The sequence below is a fragment of the Mesoplodon densirostris genome, chromosome 5 (genome assembly GCF_025265405.1).
Source record: "Mesoplodon densirostris isolate mMesDen1 chromosome 5, mMesDen1 primary haplotype, whole genome shotgun sequence".
NCBI lineage: Eukaryota > Metazoa > Chordata > Mammalia > Artiodactyla > Ziphiidae > Mesoplodon > Mesoplodon densirostris.
The window spans coordinates 125710548-125738220 of record NC_082665.1 but is presented as its reverse complement, the minus strand read 5'-3'; the positions used below and the strand labels follow the sequence as shown (position 1 = coordinate 125738220).

Below are 27673 nucleotides of genomic sequence, written 5' to 3'. Positions count from 1 at the left end.
AAAATCTAAGAAATAATCTTGCCATGCTTTGTTGAAGGGTTTCCTCCAACCAAGCCCTGAATTCTGGAGATCTTAACTTTTAAATATAGAAATAAAGTATTCAAACACAAGTTCTAAATTTCTTATCATAAGATTTTATGATATATATGTATATATAAATTATTATAAATACATGTATGTACTTATCGCTTAACCAATAGTCTCAAAATGGACTCTTTAATCATATTTTTCCTAAGCAAAAGAGATATTATTTGGATTTAAATAGTTTTGAAACAAAAGACACACACACACACACACACACACACACACAGGCCCTGGATGTACATTACATCTTGATCCTGTTCTGGGTTCCACACTGGTCCATGCACTTTGATCTATCAGAGCTGATGTACTCATTGCACAGATTTCTCAGTGTTGCTGTTTGCATTTCCACTAAGCTCAGTCTGTAAAGTACAGGATCTTCATTGCCTGCATTTATATGACCCTAATTATTTACTGATATTTGCTTCTGCATAAATTCATGTAAATCATTGAAATCAAGAAATGCACTGCTATATAATAAATGTGTCTGCTACGGTTGCCCTCTAATATTTGAGTGTGGGTTCTTGTGCTAATGTCAAGGGCAGGGTTTTATAAGCCATCATGACTTTCAGAGAGAAGAATCAGGGTTGCCACATGCAATTCAAACTTGTCCTGAACAAGTTTGTCTGACTGAGGGCTGTGTGGGGACTTAAATTCTGCTTGCCCTCAGCTCACCAAGCCATGAGCCCTGGTATTGGGTCATGTCCACTGGACTTATGACCTCCCATCAAGTGGGATTTCCAGAAGATTTACAAATAATAATTATAGACACAAATGAAAGAAGCCTATACAGCTATTTGTTTCATTAACATGCATTATTCAACCTGACCATGAAAGATTAATCTATAGCCTATAATCTCATACCATTCTATAGTACAGATAAAAATAATGAAATATAAATAAGTGACTTCCAAAGGAATTACAGTTAGTCAAAGGAGAATAATACAGTCAAGTTCAACTGGCTTTTAATCCAACTGATTTTTTTAAACAATTATAATAAAATATTGTTAGCATGATATATGTATAACATAAAGGATATTGAGGTTTATTATATTACAAAAAATATGAATAATTTCTACTTTCAAACTTACTTCTTTATATTTTTTTTTGTCTTGTCTTATGTATCTGTTTAGTCATGTTCTATGTGAACACCTATTAATAGAGACCATGACATTATAAGCCTACAGTTTGGGTGAATAATTTTATGAATTGCCTCATCTCAATGTTATACCATATCTTCGTTTGTTGGATTCTGAGAAATGGGCCTATACAATGGTTAGAGTGTAACAGTTTTACCTAATCCTGTATGTGATATTGCGATTTACAATAAGAAATATATATTTGGTCTTCCTGAAACACAGCCCCTAAAACTCTTGTAATTTCCGAATCAATAAGAGCAATGGGATAATCTTTTGCTAAAATACTTGTTCTCAAATACTTCCAAAGTGAAATAGTGAGAAAGGTGAGAGGAGTGCCTTGTTATTCATAACAAGCCCCTTTCAACCTCACCTTCAGCCCCTACCCCATCACCTCCAGGGAGGGGAGAGGAGCTGGAGGTTGAACCAATCCCCCATTGCAAATGATTTAATCAATCGTGCCTACATTATGATGCCTCCATAAAAACCTAAAAGGACTGGATTGGAAGTGATTTGGGGTTGATGACCTGTAGAGGTGCTGGGAGAGTGGCTCACCAGGTGGGCATGGAGGCTCTGTGCCCCCTGCATCTCTTCCATAAGGCTGTTCCTGAGTTATATCTTTTACACTAAACAGATAATCTAGGATGTCAAATATTTTCCTGAGCTCTATGACCTGCTCTAGCAAATTAATTGAGCCCAGGGAGGAAGTTGTTAAGAATCTCTGATTTATGGCGAGTGAGTCAGAAGAGGAGGTGACAACTAGGACTTGGGATTGGCATCTGAAGCAGGGAAGCAGGGGCAGTCTTGTGGCCTGAGCCCTCAACCTCTGGGATCTGATGTTAAATCGTAGGACACCCAGCTGGTGTGGCTGATTTCCTTGATGTGTAGAAAAACCCACACATTTGGTATCACAGTGAAGTGTAGTAGGAAAGTAAAGGAGAAATCTCAGGAGTGTTTTTTCCAAATCACTAGAAGAATTACAGATTAGTTTTCTCCAGTCTTAGTTTTTCTGTCTCTCTTACGTACCAGATTTTAACCAGTTCCCTCTTACCCCACCTTCAACAGATGAAAACATGCACCACACATAAGTGTTTTCCTGTTCTCCTGCCTCCCCAGCAAAAGGCTCTAGAGAAATGCATCATAAAAATATTAACAGGATGGAGAGGGAGTGAGTAAAAGGGTGAGAGAAGAAAAGAGTAGATAGTATGTGATTTAACAAGTATGTCTCTCCACACCTTTCTTGCTGTTGTTAGCCAAAGAGTTGCACAGACCTAACCTCACCCAAAGGAAGACTTCTCGAATGATTCAGAGAGAGAGACCAGCTATTTCTATGAAGCCCCTACAGCCTCAGTATTCCACACAGGAGAGCTATGGAAATCCCTGGGGAGAATCTATGGAGCCATTATTATACTATTAACAGATTCTCATGTTTTTATACTGGGAAGTGTGGGACTGTGTTATAACAGACTTACATAGATGATCGTGGTTATATGGTTTTTATTATTAAATATTTAAATGTAAAAATTAAAGAGAGTAATGTGAACAACACCTAGGTACATATCCTCCAGAATTAATGAATATTTAAATCTTTCCAGATTAATTTTTCATTTTACAATGTTAGAGATGCAGTTGACTTGCCTTCCTCAATGTTAGTCCCTCTCATCTTTCCCCAGAAACACACATAATTCTGGAGTGGACATGTATCCAACTCATCTTTGTTTTTACATTTCCATCATGCTTTTTGTGTGTGTATTTAAACAGCATACAGAAAAGTTTTATGTGTTTCTAAAATTTACAGAAAACTGTATCATTCCTGACAGATCATTTTGAAGTCTGTTCCCCCCCTCCCAGTAAATTTTGTTTTTGAGACCTATTCACATTGATAAATGTATACCTTATTTAATTGTTTCATTTTAACTACTCTACTGTAGGCATATATCACATTTTATCTATTCCTCTAAGGATGGATATTTAACTAATTTTCTTCCTTCCTTCCTCCCCCCTTCCTTCCTCCCTCCCTCCCTCCTTCCCTTCCTTCCTCCCTTCTTCCCTCCTTTCCTTTTCTTACAGTAAACAAAAAAGCAAAGCACATAAGCATGAGTCCCAGAGTTTCTGAAAGTTCAGTTATCTTACATATATGTTTCAGAACTATAATTCAACATCTACATACACTACAAACTGATCACCACCACAAGTCTAGTTACCATCCATCACCATAGAGTTGACCCCCTTCACCCATTTTTCTCAATCCTCTTATCTTCTGGCAACCACTAGTCTGATCTCTATATCTCTGTTTGTTTAGTTTTACTTCATTTGGTTGTTTCTTTTGTTTTTTTGAAGTCCACATAGGAGTGAAATCATACAGTGTTTGTCTTTCTCCATATCATTTATTTCACATAGCATCATATCTTCAAAGTCCATCCATGTTGTCACAAATGGCAAGGTTTCATTCTTTTTATGGCTGAATAGTGCTCCAGTGTGTGTATATATACCTAATCTTCTTTATCCATTCATCCACTGATGGGCCCTTAGGCTGTTTCCATATCTTCGCTCTTGTAAATAATGCTACAATGAACATAAGAGTGCATATATATTTGCAAATTAGTGTTTCCATGTACTTCAGATAAATACCCAGAAGTGAAATATCTGGGTCATATGGTAGTTCTATTCTTAATTTTTTGAGGATACCCCATATTGTTTTCCATAGTTGCAGCACCAAAATACAGCCTCACAAACAGTGTATGAGAGTTCCATTTTCCCCACAGCCAACATTTGTTATTACATGTTTTTTCAATAACAGTCACTCTAACATGTGTGAGGTGATATCTCACTATGGTTTTGATTTGCATTTCCCTAATAATTACTGACACTGAACATTTATTTCATGTATGTTGGCCATCTGTCTGTCTTCTTTGCAAAAATACCTATTCAGGTTCTCTGCCCATTTGTGTTGTGTTTTTGTTGTTGAGTTGTGTCAGGTTGTTATTTTTTTAAAATATATTTTGGATATTAGACCCTTATCAGAATATTATTTGCAAATATCTCCTTCCATTCAGTAGGTTGCCTTTTCTTTTTGTTGATGGTTTCCTTCACTGTGCAAGTGCTTTTTATTTTGACATAATCCCATTTGTTTACTTTTGCTTTTGCTTCCCTTGCCTTTGGAGTCATATCCATGAAAACATCACTAAAACTGATGTCAAAGAGGTTACCATTTATGTTTTCTTCTAGGACTTTTATGTTTTCAGGTCTTACGTTCAAGGCTTTAATCTATTTTGAATTAATTTTGTTGTATGGCTTAATATAGTGGTCTAGTTTCATTCTTCTGCACATAGCTGCCCAGTTTTCCCAACACCATTTACTAAAGAGACAGTCCTTTCTCCACTGTTTGTTCTTTATTCCTTTGCCAAAAACTTAATTGTCCAAATATGTGTGGATTTATTTCTGGACTCTCTATTCTATCTCATTGATCTGTGTGTCTGTTTTTGTGTCAGTTACCATACTGTTTTGATTATTATAGGTTTGTAGTATAGTTTGAAATCAGGAGTGTGATACCTCTAGCTTTGCTCTTCCGTCTCAAGATTTTTGGCTACATGAGATCTTTGTAGGTCCATACATATTTTAGAATTACTTGTTCTATTTCTGTGAAATACACTGTTGGAATTTTGATAGGAAATTCATTGAGTCTGCAGATTGTTTCGGGTAGTATGAAAAAATAAAATGAATAAAAATATGAATTCTCCCAATCCATGAACATGGAATATCTTTCCACTTATTTGTATCTTCTTAAATTTCTTTAATCAGCATCTTATAGTTTTCAGTATAGAGGTCTTTCACCAACTTGGTTAAATTTATTCCTAGGTGTTTTAGTCTTTTTGATGCCATTGTAAATGAAATTGTTTTCCTAATTTCTCTTTCTGATGGTTATTAGTATATAGAAACACCACAGATTTCTATACATTTTGTATCCAAAGACTTTACTGAATTTGTTTATTAGCTCTAACAGGTTTTTGGTGGAGTCTTGAGAATTTTCTATGTAAGTGTCATCTGCAAATAGTGATAGTTTTACTTCTTTTCCAAGTTGGATTCCTTTTATTTTTTCTTGCCTTTATTTTTACTTGCCTAATTGCTGTGGCTAGGACTTCAAAGCTATGTTGAATAAAAGTGGCTAGAGTGAGTATCCTTGTCTTGTTCTTGATCATAGAGGAACAGCTTTCACTTTTTCTTTGTTTCTTTGTTGGTATAGTGTTAGCTGTAGGTTTGTCATATATGGCCTTTATTATGTTGAGGTAAATTCCCTCAATACCCACTTTGTTGAACGTTTTTATTAAAAATGGATGTTAAATTTGTTAAGTGCTTTTTCTGCATCAACTGAAGTGATCATATGATTTTTATCCTTTGTTTTATAAATGTGGTGTATCATATTGACAGATTATCACATATTGGAACATACTTGCACCTCTGGAATAAAACCCACCTGATCTTGGTGTATGATTCTTTTAATGTATTATTTGCTAATATTTTGTTTAAGATTTTGCATCTAAATCATCAAGATTATTGTCACATAATTTTTTTTTTGAAGTGCCCTTGTCTGTTTTCTGATTCAGGGCTTCAGAAAATATGTTTGGAAGATTTGCCTTCACTTCAATTTTTTTGAAAAATTTGAGAAGAATAGGTATTAAATCTTCTTTGAATGATTTGTAGAATTCTTCAGTGAAGTCCTCTGGTAATGGACTTCTGCTCTTTGGGAAACTTTTGATTAATGATTCAATCTCCTTACTAGTAATCAGTCTATTTGGTTTTTCTATTTCTTCATGATCCAGTCTTGGATGATTGTATGTTTCTAGGAATTATCCTTTTCTTCTAAGTTGTTCAATTTGGGGGTTGATAATTGTTCATAATAATCTCATAATCCTTTGTATTTTTGTGGTATCAGTTTTAACATCTTTTTTACTTCTATGTCCTCTCTTCTTGTTTCTTGGTTAGTCTATCTAAAGGTTTGTCAATTTTGTTTATTTTTTCAAAGATCCAGCTCTTAGTTTCATTGACCTTTTATATTGTTTTTTTTTTGTCTCTATTTCATTTATTTCCACTCTGATCCTTATTATTTCCTTTCTTATAATATTGTGCTTTGTTTGTTTGTCTTTTTCTAGTCCCAGAAGGTATAAAGTTAGGTTGTTTATTTAGGATTTCTCTTGTTTCTTAAGGTTGGCCTGTATTGGTCTGAATTTCTCTGAGATCCACTTTTACTGCTATGGATTACAAAAATCCCATAGATATATGATACATCATATTTCTGTTGTCATTTGTCTGTGGGTATTCTTTTTTTTGATATCTCTTTTGATTTCTTAGATGACCCACTAGTTGTTCAGTTGTTTAATCTCCATATTTTTTTTCTTGTGATTGATTTCTAGTTTTATTCAATTGTGGTCAGAGAAGGTGTTTGATATAACTTCAATCTTCTTGAATTTATTGAGACTTGTTTTGTGACCTAACATGTGATCAATCCTGGAGAATGTTCCATGTGCACTGGAGCAGAATATGTATTCTTCTGCTTTTGGATGGAATGTTCTATACATATCTATTAAGATCATCTGGTCTAACATCATTTGAAGACAATGTTTCCTTATTGATTTTTTGTCTGGATGATCTATCCATTGATGTAAGTGGGTTGTTAAAATCCTCTACTATTATTGTATTGCTTTCAGTTTCTCCATTAAGCCTGTTAATGTGTGCCATGTATGTCTTACTGTTCCTTAGTTGGGTGTATATACATTTATAATTGTTATACCTTTGGCTAATTTGACCCCTTCATCACTATGTAATGACCCTCTTTTTCTTTCAGTGCAGTCTGTGTTTTAATGTCTATATTGTCTTCTGTGAGTATAGCTACTCTAGCTTTCTTTTCTTTTTGCATGGAATATCTTTTACCATCCCTTCACTTTCAGTCTTTCTTTTATTAAAGTAAATCTCTTTTAGGCAGCATATACATATGCCTTTAAAAAAAAGAAAACCCTTTCAGCCCCTCTATGTCTTTCCATTAGTGAATTTAGTCCATTTACATTTAGTCCATTTGCATAATGGCATAGAGTTAATTGTTTTCTAGATGTTTTTGTAGCTCCCCTCTGTTCCTTTCTTCTTCTCTTGTTCTCTTCCCTTGTGCTTTGGTGGTTTCCCTTAGTGTTATGGTTATGTTCCTTTCTCATTATCTTTTGTGTATCTACTACAGGCTTTTGCTTTGTGGTTACCATCATGTTGATGTATAACAGATAATATATTTAACAGTCTATTTTTAAGTTGACAGCAAGTTTGGGTGCATTCTAAAACTCAAAATTCTTGCTACACCCCGCCTCCCAATGGTCTGTGTTTTGATGTCACATTGTACATCTTTGTATTTTGTGTATCCCTTAACTAATTATTGTAGTTGTAGTTATTTTTACAACCTCATCTTTTAAACTTCACACCAGCTCTATAAGTGATTAATCACTACCTTTACTATAAGTTTACCTTTACCAATGAGATTTTTACTTTCATGGTTTTTTTTTTGTTATTGTTGTTGTTACTAATTAGTGCCCTTAGAAGTCCCTTTAGCATTTCTTGTAAGGCCATTTTAGTGGTAATGAACTTCTCTAGTTTTGCTTGTCTGAAAAATTCTTTCTCTCTCTTCCAATTCTGAATGATAACCTTGCTGGATAGAGAATTCTAGGTTGGAATGTTTTTGCTTTCAGCACTCTGAATATGTCATGTCACTCTCATCTACCCTATAAAGTTTCTGCTGAAATATCTGTGGATAGCTTTATAAGATTTTCCTTGTATATAACAAGTTATTTTTCTCTTGCTGCTTTTAGGATTCTCTCTTTAACTTCTACAGTTTTAATTATAATGTGTCTTGGTGTGTGTGTCTTTGGGTTCATTCATCTTATTTGAAAAGTCTGGGCTTCCTGGACCTGGATGTCTGTTTCCTTCCCCAAATTAGGGAATTTTATAGCCATTGTTTATTCAATTTTTTTCTGGTCCTTTCTCTCTCTCCTCTTTCTAGGGCCCCTATAATGTGCATGTTATTTGGCTTGATGTTGTCCAAAAGGTCCCATAAGTTATCCTTACTTTTGTTTAATTCTTTTCACTTTTCTGCTGTCTGGGTGAGTTCCAATGTTTTGTCTTCCAGCTCACTGAATCATTCTTTACCTCATCCAGTCTGTATGTGAACACCTTGAGTGTATTTTTCAGGACAATTATAACTTCAATTATAACTTCTATTTGGTACTTTCTTATATTTTCTGTCTCTTTGTTGAACTTCCCACTGTGTTCATACACTCTTCTCCCAGGCTCAGTGAACATCTTTATTACCATTATTTTGACTCAGATAGATTGCTTATCTCTGTTTCGTTTAGTTCTTTTTTCTGAAGTTTTGTCTTGTTCTTTCAATTGAAACATATTCCTCTCTCTCCTCATTTTGCCTAAGTCTCTGTGTTTTTTCTACTTATTAGGTAAATCAGCTATCTCTACCATTCTTGAAGGATTGGCCTTATTTAGGATACAAGTGGGACTTAGAAATGCAGTCCCACCTGGCCACCAGAACCAGGCACTCTAGGGGTCCCCTATGTGTGCTGTGTGTGTCTTCCTATAGCGGTGGGGCCAGGACTACTGCTGCAGCATAATGCTGGGCAGGGCTGGCCTCCAGACACACTGTGGGCCCACTCACAGCTGCTGTGGGAACACTGCTCAACCAGCTGTGAGTCCTGGCAAAGGCACAAGGGTAAGCAGGGCTGTCAGCAGGGCATACCCACTAGCACTAACAGATTAGTGGGAGAATTCTAAAACAGTGCCCACCAGTGCTGGCATTAGCAAGGCAGCCTGAGATAACAAAACTTGTTTCCACCAGTGTCTCAGTCCCTGGCAAGGTTCCCACCTGGTTCCTGCCTCTCCAGCAAATGCTTTAAATTAGTAGGTGGGTTCCCTTCACTTACATCCCTGTGCTTTTCAGTCTGGTGTTTTTGCACTGGTTTTTGGATCAAGTGTGTCTGTGCTCAAGATTTTTAAGACTAGGCTTTCCATTCCCTGCAGTTCTATACATTTCCAAGGCCAGTTGTTTTTGGACGCTCATCTCTCCTGTGCAAAATCTAGGAGTTGGGGTGCCTGAAGTGGAGCTTGAGTTCCTCACTCCTCAAGGCAAAGATCCATACTTTTCAGATCCCTCTCAATGTGGATCGCCACAGCTGGGGTGTGGTTTTTTCCTTGGTGAGACCTTGTCTCCGCCTCTCCTACCTGTCTTGATGCTATCTTCTTACCTTTTGTTGTGGAGGCTCTGTTTTCAGGTCTCTTTTCAAAAGAGGTATCCCATATGTAGCTGTAGATTTGTTTTATCCTTTAGAGGAGGTGCATTCAGGATATTCCTATCCTGCCATCTTGAACCTTCCTCCCTCTCTTACCTTACATTTTTAATAGTAAATTCAATAACCTTTCTTTTTTATCTTTTTTAAAATTGAAGTATCATTTGTTTACAGTGTTGTGTTAGTTTCAGGTGTACCACAAATTGATTCCGTTACATATACATACATACATTATACACACACACACACACACACACACTATATATATATATATATATTCTTTTTTGGCTTCTTTTCCATTATAGATTATTACAAGATATTGAGTCTAGTTCCCTGTGCTGTATGGAATGTCCTGTTGTTTACCTACTTTATATGTAGTGGTGTGTATCCATTAATCCCAAACTCCTAATTTATCCTACCCCCACCTCTATCAGCTTCGGTAACCATAAGTTTGTCTCCTATGTCTGTGAGTCTATTTCTGTTTTGTAAATAAGTTCATTTGTATCATTTTTTTTAGATTCCACATGTAAGTGATATCATATAGTATTTGTCTGACTTCACTTAATATGAAAATCTCTAGGTCTGTCCATGTTGCTACAAAAGGCATTATTTCATTCTTTTTTATGACTAATATTCCATTGTGTATATATACCACATCTTCTTTATCCATTCATCTGTTGATGGACATTTAGGTGGCTTCCATGTCTTGGCTATTGTAAATAGTACTGTTAAGAACATTGGGGTGCATATATCTTTTTGAATTAGAGTTTTCTCTGGATATATGCTCAGAAGTGTGACCCCTGGACCATATCATAACACTATATTTAATTTCTTAAGGAATCTCCATGCTGTTCTCCACAGTGGCTGCACCAATTTACTTTCCCACCAACAAGTATAGGAGGGTTCCCTTTTTTTCCACACCCTCTCCAGCATTTATTATTTGTAGACTTTTTGGTGATGGCCATTCTGACTGATGTGAGGTGATACCTCACTGTAGTTTTGATTTGCATTTCTCTAATAATTAGTGATATTGAGAATCTTTTCATATGCTTCTTGGCCATCTGTATGTCTTTGGAATAACTGTTCTATTAGGAGGCAAGAATTCATTTATTTCATTCAAAGAGCTAAATTATAACTGAACATGAGGACTTACAAAAACAGTATATGTATTTTGTAAAATATTTACCCAGCAATGAATCCCATAATTTTTACTATGTATAATTAGCAAATGCTGCTGGTGACTCTTCTGCCACAAACTGTCCACCTACAAAAAGTCCTTCACTTACGATGGTCTCCTGAGATTGGCACCCACTCAGGGTGCTGACGGTAATGATAATATTAAATCAAAACTGTTTTCAGTACTATCAAGAGTTAACAGAGCCAGGCATAGATGGCAGCCACTTATGATTACAGCTTGGTTTTTGCATGGAGAAAGAAGATCAATGCATGAGGTGTAAGGAGATAAATAGCATTTGTAATGAGAACATCAGAAAATGGCCTGGTGCTGCTTATAGGATGAACTATCTAGGTTGAACAATAGAAATTTGCCATTTTGTAGTTGAAATACTGGCAATACATCAAAATAGGCTGTTGCTTGTGCTTTCTGGATTTGGAACGAGCAGGACTGTATTTTCTGAAATAGTCAAAAACTATTTCTAGGAAACCTGTAGGTGCCTAAACACATATGACCCGTGCCAATTGAGACTTGGATGTGCTCCTTTCATATCATATCTCTCAAATATTTAATACCACCCTCACACTCACCCTTTACCCAGGGCTGCCATCCAGAGTTGTGCATTTGCACACTTCACAAAGGATAACAACCAAAGGGCTGGTAGGGGGCTGGCGACCAGTCTTATGGCCTAAGATGCCACTTAGCACCCCCCAGGAGGTCTCTTTTTCAAACTGACCTGCCCAACAGGTGTTCCTTTTTCTAATTTTCACAAAAGCTCCTTAGAGGTTATTGTAGGTCATCTCTAAATTCTATGCAAGCCTGGAAATTGAAGCATAAGATGTACTGGGAAGTCAATGGTGAGGTAGGCCTTCATAGCATGTGCAGATGGCAACTCTTCTCTGTTAGATGGAACATTTGGTTTCCTTATAGCTCAAATCTTTCTATATCAAAAATCCCTCTGCTGAAATTGTTAAGAGATTTTCAGTTCTAGAGTCTGAGTGAAAAATATAGTTGGGGAAATAAAACCAAGAGTCAGATTATCTTCTTGGCAACCAAACAGAGATGACATATTCCAGTTACATTAGGACATTTGCAATCTATTGATTGAAGTTAATAAATCTGTGGGGTGTGTTTTGTTTGCTGATCATGCGAGAGGCTCTCGTTTGACCATGTATTTTTCTTTAAAAAACAAAACAAAAAATTGTGTAGCACTAATTCTTCTCAACGATTCTCCTGCTAAAAACAATTTCCAACTGAGATACAGCACCAAACATCTCAAATGTATAATTCAAAGATTTTAAAAGCAATTCAACATAGTGACCTCTGACTTGATCTAAGTATTGTGTATTCACTGTGGGTGTCAGGTCTCAACTCATTGCAATTAATTTGATGTATTGATTTAATATCTCGGGCAAAGTTGTATTTACCTGGCAAGGGCACCGTGGAAGATCATTCTGGGAGAAAAGGAAAGTTTGTGAATGAACATGAGATCCTTTGATGAAACAAAAGCCTAGAGTAAGTAGCCTTCACAGAATCAGACCCCAAACACCCATTATCTCAAGGCACAATCTCCCAAATTAGAACTAATAATGATTCAGCATTGTATTGTTGGTTACTTTCATTCTTTAAAAGAATACCCTGGGGTAGAAAGGAAGCCAAGCAATAGATCTGCTCTTGTAGGCTGGTCTATTAAGAAAGGGTTATTTAAACTAGGGCCAAATTACAAAGAACCATTTCACAATAATATCTACGCTACCAGAAGTTCTGGAGAAAAGATGCCATCTTTCTTTTCTAATATATAAATTTATTATTACTTTTAAAATGACCTGTTCTGATCATACACATAATAAAGTACTAAATAAAATGTAATATGTAAAAAAGATAAGTTATATAAGGACAACCAGATCATTTTCTATCATCTTTCTTATTCATTCAAAAGAAGTTGTAGATCATCTACAACTTTCCAAGCATTATGTATAAGAGAAATATACTGAATAAAACACAATCCTTGCCCTCAAATTATGTATTATCTAATGGGGACCATGTATAAACAGAAAGAAAAATGCAATATATTTTGATCAGTGTCATCATAAAAGTACATGTGTATATTTTATATTGAAATATAATCAATTAAAAAATAGGATCCCTCATTTTCAGTTAGTACAAGTTTTCCCTATGGTAGTAAATGTATATTTTGAACATCATGTTACTGACTGCAAACTAGTTCATGCTTTGGATTTGCTTTAGTTTGCTAAACATTTTCTTACACTTGTGTGTTCAGATTATTTAAAAATTTTCATTCCTTAACTAACACAGTAATGGAAATCTTTCACATGTGTCCTAAGGTAAATTTCTAGAAGTTAAAAGTTTGGGTTCAAAGATTAAGAACATTTCTAAAACTCCTGGCACATTATTGCAAAATTGCTTTCCAAAGAACAAAAGCACTGTGCCAAATTACATGTCCACAGGAGATGAGCCTTTTAAAAGATATAAACACAAGTACACCTTAGTACACATTCATATTGACCTTGATTTCATCAAAGCCTGAAATTTTTCTTAATGCAAACAATCTCTTTATTCTTAGGCATAAGTGAATAGATGTTTACATTACATAAAGACTCAGAGATGATCATTGGTTTTATCTGATTACATCTATTTCAAAATTAAAACATGTTTTAAAGCAAAAGAAGGTACAACTTTTGGTATCTGTAACCAATGACATATTATGCATTTTGCTGTCACCTTTTATAACAACCATCTAAAACCATGTAGCTGGGGGCTTCCCTGGTGGTGCAGTGGTTAAGAATCTGCCTGCCAATGCAGGGGACATGGGTTTGAGCCCTGGTCTGGGAAGATCCCACATGCCATGGAGCAACTGGGCCCGTGAGCCACAACTACCGAGCCTGTGTGTCTGGAGCCTGTGCTTCGCAGCAAGAGAGGCCGCGATAGTGAGAGGCCCGCACACCACAATGAAGAGTGGCCCCCACTCGCTACAACTAGAGAAAGCCCTTGCACAGAAACGAAGACCCAACACAGCTAAGAATAAACAAACAAACAAACAAATAAATAAAAACCATGTAGCTGATCCCTCTTCTCTCATTATCAAGTCTGGTATCTGTGCTACCTGGTTTTAAATAACGTGAAATAGTCCACTGTTTATTTAGACTTCATTAATCTTCTGTTTTTAGCCTTTGCAAATATAAAATTGTGATAATCACCAATCACAAGTGAACATTAGTCACATACATGGAAATCAAGAAAGTTCTCTGTCTGATTTCTATAAAAAACTGGGAATAAAATTCACTGAAACTCTCTAGTTATTAAAACACATTCTTTTACATCAACATTTTCAACTATTTTTATGTGTGTTAAATACGAATTAATGGCAATATTATTTACTTCAACTTCTTTCCTACTTTTGAACAACTAATAACAGACAGAAGTAACAGAATCAAACAAAGACCAACATTTAGAAAGAGAATCAACTGTCCCACTAGATGAGGTAATTCTAGACTAATTTACAACTTGAAATGATAAGTGCCATGGAATTTCTTTTATAAGAAGACACAAAATTTGGAGTTGAAAGATCTGGTTTGGCGTTTTCACTTACTAGCTGCATGACATACAGCAGTTACTTTACCTCTAAGCCTTATGCCCTTAACTATGAAATGGTGTAGGAGTAAAATCAGTTATTGCCCATAAAAGTGGATAACACACAGTAGGTATTTTGAATATCAGTCTTTTTCATTGGTAGGCTAATTCCTTTATCCTTTCTCATAGGCCTTACTAGTCAAAGCAGTAAGTGTGGGGCTTTATTTGTAACTTTCCAGCTAATGTTCTACTTTTTATCTATTTTGGAAAATAATGTGATGAATACAAATGAATACAAATGAGCTAAATATATTGGTGATGTAGAACATGAATAAACCTCCATTTTATTTGTCAATGGGGACAAATTTTTTCTAATGAGTCACAGAGCTAGCAACGGTGTGAGAAAAACATTTATCCTATTTTCCTAAATACAATCTAGAATCTATTTTATGGTTTCTTCAAGCTGCTTTAAAAATTTCACATCTGTACCACTCTCCTATAAAGGGTCCCAGATGATTATTATTTTTATTTTAAAACTCTCACGTGGTGCAAAATAATCTAGAAATTCTAATCGTACTCCATATGAGCCTAACATGATCAAGTAGAAAAAGTATAGCCTAAAGGTTAAGAATGTAGATTTTAGAGTAGGGATCAGCAAACTTTTTCTGTAAAAGGCCTGAGTCTAAATATTTTGGGCTTGAGGGTCATCTAGTCTCACTAACACTCAACTCTGTCATAGCACAGAAGTCATAGAAAATATATAAACAAGTATTGTCATAAAATATTCTTTTCATTCTTCTGAACCGTTTAAAAATGTAACCATTATTCTCTAACTCACCTGTTGTTCAAAAACAGAAGGTGAGCCAGACAGGCCTGTGGGCCAGTTTCCAGACCCCTGTGCCAGAGTCACACTGTTTGAACTCAAATTCTGGCTTTTCCCTTTGTGGCCGTGTCATCCTGAGCAAATTAGTCTCCTCCCTCCACTGAGGGGTCTAAGTTGGAAGGATAACTGCATTCATGTGACTTTTAGGGGGTCTGAAAGAGGAATACATGAAAGTGCATAGCATTATGCATGGAGGGCTGCCCCACATGGCAGCTCCCCTCCCATTCAAGCATCTTATTTTCATAGGCATCATGTACCCTGGAAACACAAGATCCTTGAATCCTGACAGACTTGCACCCAAATCCTGATGGCTAACTGTTAACTGTGTTTCAGTTCACTAAGGTGTCACAAGGAGGCTGCAAGTTACCTGCACTTCAGGACTGATGTGAGAACCTGGTTCTCAGACTACATACTGAATGTTTTACTGAGTCTCTGGCATAAACAAGATGTTTAAAAAGTCTTGGTTACTGTTCTTTTATGCTAAACTCTTTTTCCTAATCTCCATAGGGTGTAGGTAGTTGATATACTTTCTATGTCTGTACCACTTATAACATGTGTCTGCCTCTGTGTGTATCTCCTGTCAAGCTCTGTACTGAGAACAAAGCACTCATATTCAAACACAACCCATGGTTATTGTTGGGAATTCTTGAGTTCTCATGTATACGTGGTTCCTAATCTGGACAACGGATCACTTCTAGGAGCCAAATCTCTCAACAAGGAGAAGTATCATGCATCACCATCTTACTGTCCATCCCCTCCACTTGGCTGTGATATCAGAAGAGAATAAAACACTGGCCCGTTTGGGGGTACAGATCACTAATACTACAGAGAATAGAAGCTTTGCCTACGTTGGGAAGAAATGAGTAAAAGGAAGACTCAAGGACAAGAGAGTCTAAGAAAGAGGGAGGGAGATGTTCTGCCTGGTTTTTGAGATTAGTAGGAAAACCAGATTGAGGCACCCAAAGAGTGACGTTGGCTCCAAAGGGGGGTGATGATACTTCCCACATTATGCCTGAAAGTAAGCAACAAACTCCAGCTGGTGATTTGAAGGAGTCACTGGATCTAATCCGGGCAAAAGGAGCCCAGTGAAGAATCCAGGGGAAGACTTGGAAGCACGGCGGTGAAAACAGACCCGAAGTCTTGTGGTCTAGTGGAAGTTCAGGGGTGAGAAAATGGGACACTGTGGATGTTCAGACTGTACATAAACTTGCAGATCGCATGCGTGCTGGTGGTGTTTCCTGTTATTGAAAATCTTTAGGGAACGTTTTAAGATGAGTACTGCATTTGCAGAGCAATGCAAAACTGCAGGGGGCGCTATTCAGACCCCTGTCTTGTAGTCTCACATGAATGGCACCTGCTAGAGCTTTGCTGAGCACAGCCTGGAAGGCCTGAGCGTTAGCAAGTTAACAGCTGCCTTTCCTGCAGAGTGAACTGTCGTGTGTGTGTGTGTGTGTGTGTGTGTGTGTGTGTGTGTGTGATGTTGGAGCAGAAACCTTAATGCTAAATAAAGCATGATGCCTCCCAAATGTAACTCAGTTTCTTGGTGCCAAGGCCTTATCAAGACAAGGATTATACAAACTATATCTTCTTGTGAGGGTCTTGGTCTCCACAAAATACAAAGCACGCCCTGTAACAGTTGAGGCAAAAAGTCTCTGGGTATTCCAACTACTACTGATCAAAACACACACACACACTTACACACACACACAAATATATAATTATACCAAATATATGCAGACATTTTATGAAATAAATACAGTAGGTGCTGCCTTTCCCAAAGCCATCCAGCCAACACTGCTGATTGTTGAAGCACTGCTCAGTACAATCCATATGCCCAATATGAAGGCTGTAAGAATTTTTCAAGTTATGCCTTTACAAGGTAGTACTTAGTATTTACACTATTGGAATATCTGAGACTGGAGGAAGCTTTATATGGTCAAGAAGAATTTCAAATCAAAAGCGTCATTTCAAAGTATATATTTGCAATTCCTGACAATGTGGTTTACTCGAAGTATCACTTTTCATAGGCACTGAATTCATAATAAACACCTGTGAATATACAAACAATACACCTCATTTTAAATCACTGGCGTGTACATACACCCAACCTATGACAAGAGCACAAATATTTTATGGGAGAAAATAACATAAGTATCTTAAACGTAGACATACAATTTTGTGCTAACTTTAGTTCCACGTCATGGACATAAATATTGTCTGAATCTGTCACCTATCAATGCGGGAGCCCAAGAAACAAAAGGACTTCCAGACTAGATGGGAATGCCTATTCTAGAGGATAATGATTACACGGAACTTTCAAGTCCACATCAGTAAAACACACCACCTTCCAAAAGCCACGCAGCAAGCCAATGATTTTGGAAGCAGAATCTTACACATGAAGGGCAAGTTATTACATATAGTGAATACACACACCACATTCAGGAATCAGGAAGAAAGCTATCATTCTTAGAAACCCTTAGGAGGAAAACAGATGTCAAAAACAATGACAGCTAGGCCAATCTACTACATGTTCAAGAAGCAGTACCTATGAAGACTTTGCCCTTGAATAGCCTACTATAGCATGATGGGATAAAAAGATGTCTAGGCTGGGAGCAAGCAGACAAGTCTATGGCCCCACTATGCTACTGATATACTATGGGACCTCTGGTAAGTCACTTAACCTCTCTGTGCCTCAGTTTCCTTATCTGTAAAACAATGGATTGGATTTTTATGGGCCCCTGCTCTAACATTCTGTAACTCTCTTTTATCTCCTCAAATCTTCTTTCACATTAGCATTTGATTTCAAGAGCTAAGAATAAAGTCCAAACACTTACGTTAGCACTAAATTCTCCATATTCTGACTACAGCCTTTGTCTTCATCCTTATCTTGGTCTGTTCCTGAAACAACATCAATATCCCATTCGGATCCTCTTTTTCTCTCACTCTTCTGTTTTTCTTCTGTTGACTTCAGCTGAACTGTCTTTTACTCCATTCTATCATTTTCCAAAGCCACCTCTGGGTTACAGTTCTATATATCTGTCATCACTATAAGCTATAAGCCCCTCGAAGTCAGAGGCTGGGCCTTATGCAGGGTTTGTGCAGTAACCAGCAACACTTTGCCCAAAATATATCCTTGAGAGTGAGTGGTGATTCTGGTCTTGGTAAAACGACAAAAGGTCTGGTTTTACTTTAATCAATGATATATTTTGTTAACAATCAAAACCAAGTGAGCCTTAAGAAAACTCAGTTCCTCTCACCATTGTTGGAATGAATGCCTTTGAAAAGGAGTGAGAATTAAATGACATTTCAGATCATTATAAATGGTTTCTTTATCTTTAAACACAGACTAGCCAGGATTCACAATTTTCAAAGCAAGAAAGGTTCAGGTAAACAAAATAAATGTTACCAGACTAATTATCCACAGACTGCAAGGCAACTTTTAATGAATTATGTTGTCAAGTGATTAAAACACCTAATGGCTGGAATAAGGTTAAATAGTTTCTAAGGTGGAACATATAATGTACTCACCATTGAAATGTGTCAGAATTTGCCTTTATTCAATGTCGAAGAAAAATTGGTCTCCTGTTTGAGTTAGACTACTCTATTTCCCATGTAAAAAAGCTTTACTTTGAAATTACCAAGAGAATAACCACTCCATGCCTATTAGTCTTAACAGAAATCTTGGCTCTGTATTTTAAGACTGTTACACATTCTCCTACAGAGAAGCACACATCAATAGAAGATGTATCACTGTAGGTCTTCCTTTTCTTTTACAGGTTAGACAATAATTTTTTGAGAGCCTCCCCTCCCCACCCTCAAGTCTCTAGGTGACTTTTTCTGCTTGCAGATCTTGTGTGCAGGCCCCAGGATGGTGGCTGGGGACGGGGGCATAGCATACTGCTCCATGAGACCCATAAGGTAGCTGTAACTGTCCTCCTTGGGCTGTGTAAACATAGCCAGCAGATTCATCTCCTCGTCTGGCGCCTTCACCCGGGCCACCTTCTCGGCCTCCACAGTTCTCCTGCAGGATCTGGAACTGTTCCAGAGAGGCCCGTTGCAGACACTGAACCACCAGCCAGCTGCACTTGTTGTCCTGGATGTCAGTGCCGATCTTGCCCATCACACTGGGGTCCCCAAAGAGATCAAGGTTATCATCCTAAATCTGAAAGAACTCTCCCATCTCCAGAAGGATCTTCTTGGCATTGGTATGCTCCCTTCTTCCCGTCAATGCCCACCACATACATGGCAGCAGCTATAGGAAGATAGAAGGAGTAGAAAGCTGTCTTGTATTTGACAATAGATCTGTACCTCTTTTCAGTGAATCTGCCAAGATCCACACTGTCCTAGGGGACTGTGATGAGGTCCAGGGTCTGTCCGACCTCAGTCTGATAAGGACTCTGTAGGAAAAGCTCGGTCAGGTTCAGGTAATAGGGCTGCTCCCAGCAGCAGAGCTTCGGCAGGTGGTAGATACATGCTTCCAGGAGGAAAGCATCATGAATGGCAGCCAAACCTATGCCTGGCTTCTGATACCAGCAGATCTGCCCCCGTCGGGTGAAGAATGCATCCATGAGGTCGTCTGACACCAGGAAGAAGGCTTGGAGCAGTTCCACCCACCAACCCTCAGTCATGGCCCACTGGAGACCATCAGCATCTTGCTTCCTGGGCTCCAACAGCTCCCAGAATGCTACTAGCACCGTCAAACCCCGATGGTACCTGCCTCGGATGGCATAGTACTCCAGGACCTCCTTGAGTCGGGCAATAGCATCTCCTGTCTCTGGGTGCCCAGTGTCCTCCTCAGTCAGCACCTTGACAATCTGGGATAAGTGCTGGATGAAATCCTGCCTTTCTGCATAAATGTCCAATTTCTGGTCTCCATCTATTCGGAGGGAGGACTAAAATACTCTGTTCCTGGATGCTGGTTGCTGATTGTCACTGTAGGTCTTAATCTGCCTTTGTTACGCCCTCTGTGCATCACCAACTATGATTTCTGTGATTTCAGAGAACTTCCTTTGCATTTCCCCATCCCTAACTCTGCATACCTTTTTAGCTCAGAAAGATATTAAAGATTAAAATATTTGATATGAAACTAGAAAGTGATACAGCAGTACAACCTTTAAAAAGGCAGACATTTTTTTTTAATTTCCCAAACAAATAGAAGAAAATGGCAAGTAAATTGTGAGCCTTCGAGGAATTGGGCTAGAAGTTTGAGGTTTCACAGTCCTAAATGGTCAAGTAAGAGTAGGAGGCACAGATGATCCGTTATAAAGTGGTTCACCATAGCAATGTGAGTTAGTACTGAATGGCTGACACAAACATTTGCTCTTAGCAGTCAACTTTGAGATCTCAAATGAAAAGTAATACAATGGCATCCAATCCCAAAGAAGCACATTTAACTTACAAAATATACAAACTCAGCATGAATGTAGAGAAAGTAAACAAATAAGAAAACACTTTAAAAGACAGGGAAAAGGTAACTTGACTATTCAGTTGGAATGGTGTCAAGATAAGCTTTTGGAAGGGCTGGGGGGAGGGACAGATTGGGAGTTTGGCATTGACATGTACACACTGCTATATTTAAAATGGATAACTGACAAGGACCTACTATATAGCACAGGGAACTCTGCTCAATATTCTGTAATAACCTAAACGGGAAAAGAACTTGAAAAAGAATAGATACATGTATATGTAAAAAGTAAGATAAGCTTTTAAAAAGAATATATTGTGGCCCCAAACATAAGGCAAGTATTTCATCCGAGGCTCAATTCAAGAGTCAGTTACCTGTTCAATGCCGGGGAAAATCTGACTGTGTTAGTAAAAAAACAGTGTGCAGTAGACTTACTTCATAGGGGACAGTGGTAGGTAGTTTTGACCACATGCAAATTTAACCTTAGCACAGAATTGCTGAATAATGGATGATGGTTTTTAATGTCCTATGTTTGGAATATCCCCTTCGTTAACTCTCACTCGAGTGTCAAGCAATTATTCCGTGGAATCTTGAGGGCTCCAGGGGTGTCTTCATCTCCCCCAACATCTATGAAACACAGAGTGCTAATAACTCTTCTTCTCCCTTATGGATCTGACCCATTTAAGATGCAGATAGAGATAAAGACCGTGGAATATTTGTGCCAGAACTGGAAACAGAATTGGAGATGTGGCCCCAAACCTTTGTATCATAAAATGAGGAAACTGAGACCCAAAGAAGTTCAGGGATTTGGTCCAGGTCAAAACTTGCATGGTGAGTCACTTGGGAAATCTCAAGACAGCAAATACAGGTCTTTTTTCATTTCCTAGATGGGCTTCATCCTAAAACGTGAGATGGAACAAATTGGATGCTAGTCATCTCACTGCAGATTTATCTGTGGTCAAAGCAGAAATTTCAAAGGTTTCAAAGGCTCTACAACTATCTTATACCTGAGCTGGAAAGTTCTTCTGATCCACTTACCGTTATCAAAGTTTAGTATATCTATTTTTCTTGGAATGCAGTTTATTTAAAGGGAGAGCTGGTATTATTTTTCACATCATAGGCGTTTTTACAAGGCATTATGGATGTTCTCTGAAACCTTTACTGCAGTTATGTTGATGATTGGAAATGCCAAAAAAATTACCCTCCATACACAAACACACATGCACTAATTCTAATTAGTCAATTATAGTTCAAGTGGAAGTGATGAAACATTTCATCATCTTTTTTTCCCAGGAAACTAGAATATATTTTGGCTATATAAAACACTTTTTAAATTTAATTTCTCATGTAGAAATGTAATTTTCTATGTAGATGAACATAGCCCCATTTGGAAGGCAGATAGATAAGAACTCTGAGGAATTCATTGAAGCATTGAGGCTATGAAGATCTACTCAAGTTGCTTGGATACATGTCCTATAATAACGGGATGCTAGTGTTATTTTTTCCTATAATACTTAGAACCTAGGTAAGTACTAATTATTTAATATCTACATATTTTTTAGAAGTTGCAGTCCATGTAGACATTACTAATATTAGCTGAAAAATGAGATTAAACTTTATTTGAGAATTTTATGCATTAGACCCCAGAAGACTTGTGAAAATGTAACAAAGATAATTGAGAAGACAGAGGCAGGGATGATCCAGGTTTTGGAAGTCCTAAAGCTTTTTAAAATCAAGAGGAATTTTGTAAGAAAAAATATAAATACATTAGGACTAAAGATGAAGATTCATTTAGGCTGAGAATAATCACAAAAATGACAAACTGTAAAAAGTTGACAAACACAAACGTCATAAAATCCAGAATAATAACAATGGCTGACATACCCTTTGTGATACTTTACACGGACACTTGGCTGCCTCAGTCTGTTTCAGTGCTCCTTTCTCCTCCCCGGAGAGAGAAACTAGAGAAAGCCCATGCGCAGCAGCGAAGACCCAACACAGCCAAAAATAAATAAATAAAATAAATAAATTTATTTTTAAAAAAAGGCACTACTTCCTTTCAGATGGATTCATGGGGGCAGCACCAACAGGACAGAGGTGCAGAGGAGACATTATGCAGGAAACAAATGACAGGGTTTATCACCTGTGGACTGAGGGGTCTGGTGTGTGGCCTCGGTCCATGTCAACTTGATACCCCTGCTGTTTTATGGTCAGTCACGGATAATGTTGCCAGCCAGGAATGAGTGTGGCTGAAAAAAATCAATGGCCTCTGTGTAGCCAGGCCTTCCCTTTGCAGTCTTATCCATTTTGGATACCTTGTTGAGACAGTTCACCTCTTGGGCCTTGTGATGTCTGAAACACCCTTCCATGCTTTCCTACAAACCACCAATCTTCCTCCTGGCTAAAGCACTGCTTAATGTGATATGTCAGCCGTTACTTTTGAAGGCCATTCATGAGTTCCAGGAAGAAACTAAACCAAAATGGTCCAGGCATGGTCCCTGCCCACCGTGCTAAGCCAGGAAGCTGGGTGGTGATGCAGCTTGGAGGCTGGACTTCAGCTGGGGCTTAAGAAAAAGCTCTCGTGCATCCTGTATGTGCCAGCATCTATGCTGGCACCACAACGAAAACCAGCAATGTGTAAGACACCCTTGCCCTCATTAAACTCCACATTCTATGAGGACAGAGGCTCATAAAAATATACAATATTTATGAGGGCAAAGGATGAGAACAAATAGAAAATTTTAATATAAAATGATGGATTTTAAGACCAAGAAATGCATGGGGAGTTGCCTAGCTCCGTGGTCCTGCTGGGAATCGCTCCTGACACAGGCTACCAGAGGCCCATGAGAGAGAGGCCTTGATTATTAAGAAAACTGGATGTGACATCTGTGGGCCTTTGAAACCTCATCCACTCTAGTGAAGCCAGAGAAGGGTCTCCCAGAGCATTTTGTGGTCACTTTTGGAGCTTTCTACCTTTTTATGCTAGGAGTAAAATCACAGCAAGTCAGGATGCCTGAGTTCTCAGGCTGACCATCGGTTTCTTCCATGAGCGTCGATGATGGCTACTCCAATAGCTAAATGACAGTGGAAATAAGTCAAATGAGGCCTCTCAGTGTCTCAGCAGAAGGGATCTGGTTTCATCTTGTATGTGGAAAATGCTCTGAGCTCCAGGAAGGGAGGGACGGCAAGTTCCCTCCACCCGCGCCCTGCCGCCCCCAGGAATTGCAATCATCATAAACGTGACATCTGGCTAAAGGTCCCAGGTGTAGGGCACTACAAGAAAGCTATGTCGTGGTGTTCAAGAAAATAGTTTAAGATATGTTATGCCCTCCTCCCACCTGCCTTACTCCAATGTATGAAAGGCATGCACCTCTATGACTAAAGCAACTGATAAAGAAAAATGAGAACGCTATACCCATTTTTTCCAGCTGCTGTTATGCTCCAAGTACTGCTGTTCTAGGTGTATAGAATAAATCAGAGAAGGAAACAGACCAAGAGCCCCTCGTTGGGCTTACATTCCAGTGTCAGCGTTGGGGGAAGACAAATGACAAAACTAGTAAATAAGCAAATTACCAAGTATGTTAGAAGGTGGTGAGTACTGCAGAAAAACAATAAATCAGGGAGATTGGGGGGCAGGGTGGGAAAGAGGGGAGATGACGTGATTTTAAGGGGTATGATCAGGGGAGGGAGGCATTACTGAGAAAAGTATATTTGAAGACAGACTTGAGAAGGGGGCAGTTCATGAGCCCTGTGGACAGTTGGGGTGCAAGGATGTTCCAGGCAGAAGGAACAGACAATGCAAAGGCCTTAGGGCAGAGACACACCCAAGTATTCACAGGACAGCAACAAGGGCAGCGTGATGTCTCACAGGGGGCAAGGGAGAGCATAGTAGTGCTGTGACTTGAATTGTGTCTCACCAAAATGCATACGCTGAAGTCCTAACTCCCAGTACTTCACAGTGTGGCCTTTCTGGGAACCAGAGCCACTGCGGATGTAACTAATTAAGATGAGGTCATACTGGAGTATGATGGGCCCCTCGCCCACTAGGACTGGTGTTCTTATAAAAAAGGAGAAATTTGGACACACAGACAGACATGCACACAGTGAGGCTGCCAGATGAAGACTGGCGTGATGCTGGCACATGTCAAGGTCCCAACAGAGTCTAGGAGACAGGACTGGAATAGATCCTTCCCTGATGACTTCAAAGGGAACACAGTCCTGCTGACACCTTGATCTCAGACTTCTAGTCTCCAAAACTGTGACACAATACATGCCTGTGGTTTAAGCCACTCAGCTTGTGGTACTGGGTTCTGGAAGCTCTAGCAAAGTAATAGGCAATTAGGCCAAAGCGAGAGTAAAGGGGCAGATGATAAAAGGCCTTAATGCAAGGACATTGGGGGTGAGGTCATTATAGCATCCTGAGTAGAGGAGTGAAATGATCTGCCCAAAGGCTGAGTTCCAGAGCACTGCAGTTTTATGAAGTCTCAGAAAAGAGGAGCTGAGAAGGAGCCACCAGTGACAGGAGAATGTGCAGCGGGGAAAGCCCATGGCACTTTTCTATCTAAAAACATAGTCAGATGGTATGGCACAAGCAGCTCAATGTGGGTGGATCGGGGACAGTCACTGAAGAAGGAGGACAAAAAAGTCCATCAACTTCCTCCAAGGCATATGCGAGCCAGTGAAGCCTAAAAAAATCTTTTAAGTCCATGGGCTTCCCCATGGTTAGTGGAATTTGACTTTTTTTTTCTTCTAAATTTGACATTTATTTATCAGAAGAAAAAAAAAGAAGATAAATGGTAAAAATCCTGGTTTCGGTGTGTAGGTCTTCTATTTGTGCTGAGTAAAACTATTATGAATCACTCAACAGGGCTCTTGAAGGTGAATCAGAAACGCCAAGGGTCTCAGAATCTAGTTTAGAGATTCATTCAGAAAACAGCTAATTCACTCAACTCCAGTGACTCCTAACACACATGGCACAGATTCTTAAAAGGGAGTCCTTAACCTCACTTTGCAGAAACTCTGCTTCCCTAACTCCCCATCTGTACAGCCTCATGCAAAGGGGAGATTCCTGGTTAAAGCCACAGCCCTAAGCTGAATACATAAGGTGACTGAATGTCAACCCAGAAATCCCATCCTGACAGACACACAGAACAACTTAAATACTCCCAGCTCCTGTCATTCAAAAGTCTCCATAGCCCTAATAGACCAGACTGGCCCAGCCTGTTCCCTGCAAGCCCTGACACTGAAGCCAGTCAGCCTGGATTAGAATCCTAGCTGGGCAGCTCACTACCTAAGGATCTCGAACTTGCTTGAACTTGAATGGCCTTGGGCTTCGATGTACGTAACCGTAAAACAGGGATGACAACAGAACCGACTTTAGAGTATTGTAATAAGGATTCACCAAGTTAATATTTGTACTGAACCTAGAACATGCCTGGCACTCAGTAAAAATTATATAGGAATCTGTTAAACCCATAAACAAACAAGTACGTATTTTTCCCGGAAGAAGATTTTGATGAACAAACCAAAAAATAAAAAGGGCTAGAAAAGAAAAGTCTTCATACAGTAAAGAGAAACTTTTCAAGGTTTTAAAATATTTGCCTCCAGAAAACAATGTGTACATCAATCACAACGACTCCTGGTTATGCAGGTGCGCTCACCTGCTCACAAAATCCTCACCTACTTTAAAAGTTTGGACTTGACAGATTTTTATAAACTGTAGAAATGGAAGGTGATATTTCTCAAGCCACATTAGCTAAATAAACTGAAATAGAACACTTTTCAACAAAAGCAGATGATTTCCCCCAACATGAATTAGCAGTGATGATAAGTGTACACAAGCCAAATGATTTGCCTTTTCAGGGGACGGAAGGTGCTGGGACCACAGGAATCTGTCATCCTGTCCTCACGGCAACCTCAGGAGGCGTGGCCTGCTGTCACTCTCTATTTAAACCTGAAGATATGACCTCAGAGACGTTAAGTGTCTTCTTTACCCTCACACAGCTATGCGTGATGGAAAAGCAGAGCTGGAGCTCTTTACCACACTGCCTTGCTCACCCCAAAGCCTTCCTTCAGCCTCTGCTCAACCTGCCCTGTAACTCTGGTTCCTCCTCCCTTCCCGGGCTCCCCACACCTGGCCTGCTGCCCGCTACTGCCATCCCCGGGGCCCAGCGGAAAAATCAATCCTGCTGAGATAACGGTTTCCTTGAGAACAGCACTCTGACTGCTGGGGAAACTGCGGAGAACACAAAAGGGGTTCCTGTTGTATCTGGGGCTTTGTACTTCCTGGACGGAGAAGCATTTCTGTTCCACTGGGGGAAAAGAGGTTCTACAAAAGGGCACGTCCATGAAGGTGGCAGGTAAACTAACACACTTTACTGGTCTGGGGAATTATGATGATTGTTAAAAATTTTGAGGCTGTCAGTGACAATTACTCATCTTCCTGAAGTTAAAAACCTCCTGTGGTGAGAGGGGTGGGGATCGTGGATCTGCAAATTCATCAAGACTGCTGGTAAATATTGACCATCATTGGGAATTTCTATTACGAATATCTGCCCTTTCAACTCAATGCAGCACCACTTGAATTTCATCCAAAGTTACCTGCATAAAGTAAACAAGCTTCATCACCCATGTAGACGGAGGCCAGCCCGCCTCAGCTGGTGCTACAACTTCTTTCTATTTTTTTCTCCCTCATTCCCTGCCTACAATGGAGAAAACTGGCTCAAAGAGCCAGCCAGCTAAAGGAAGGGGCAAATTTTGATGGGAAAGTGATAATTCAAGCTGTTCTGTGAACGATGGGTAGATCCAGCAGGTTCATTCAACACGGACAAATTTTATTAGCAAAACTGCTCCTTCAAATTACCAGAGGAACTAGGTTTCTGAACCCAAAAATGGTTCATTCCAAGCATGCCCATTATTCTAAATTTCTATTATTTTCTCAATTCCCAGTTGGATTCTGCTGCCTTCAAAGGCGGCATTGCTATTTGCAGTTGCTGACACTCGCTGGCGATGACTCATAATTTCATCTAACGGTGGGACAACTAAAAATGTGACTGAATTAGCAACAGCTATACTCCA

At 38.8% G+C, this 27673-nt stretch overlaps 1 protein-coding gene and 1 pseudogene across 1 annotated transcript in view; both read right to left on the bottom strand.

The window, feature by feature from the left end:
- KCNH8 (potassium voltage-gated channel subfamily H member 8) overlaps positions 1–27673 on the bottom strand; it is a 348245-nt gene that overhangs the window by 240630 nt on the left and 79942 nt on the right. The gene's annotated exons all lie outside the window — the stretch shown is intronic.
- On the bottom strand, positions 18970–27227 carry LOC132491041 (farnesyl pyrophosphate synthase-like; annotated as a pseudogene).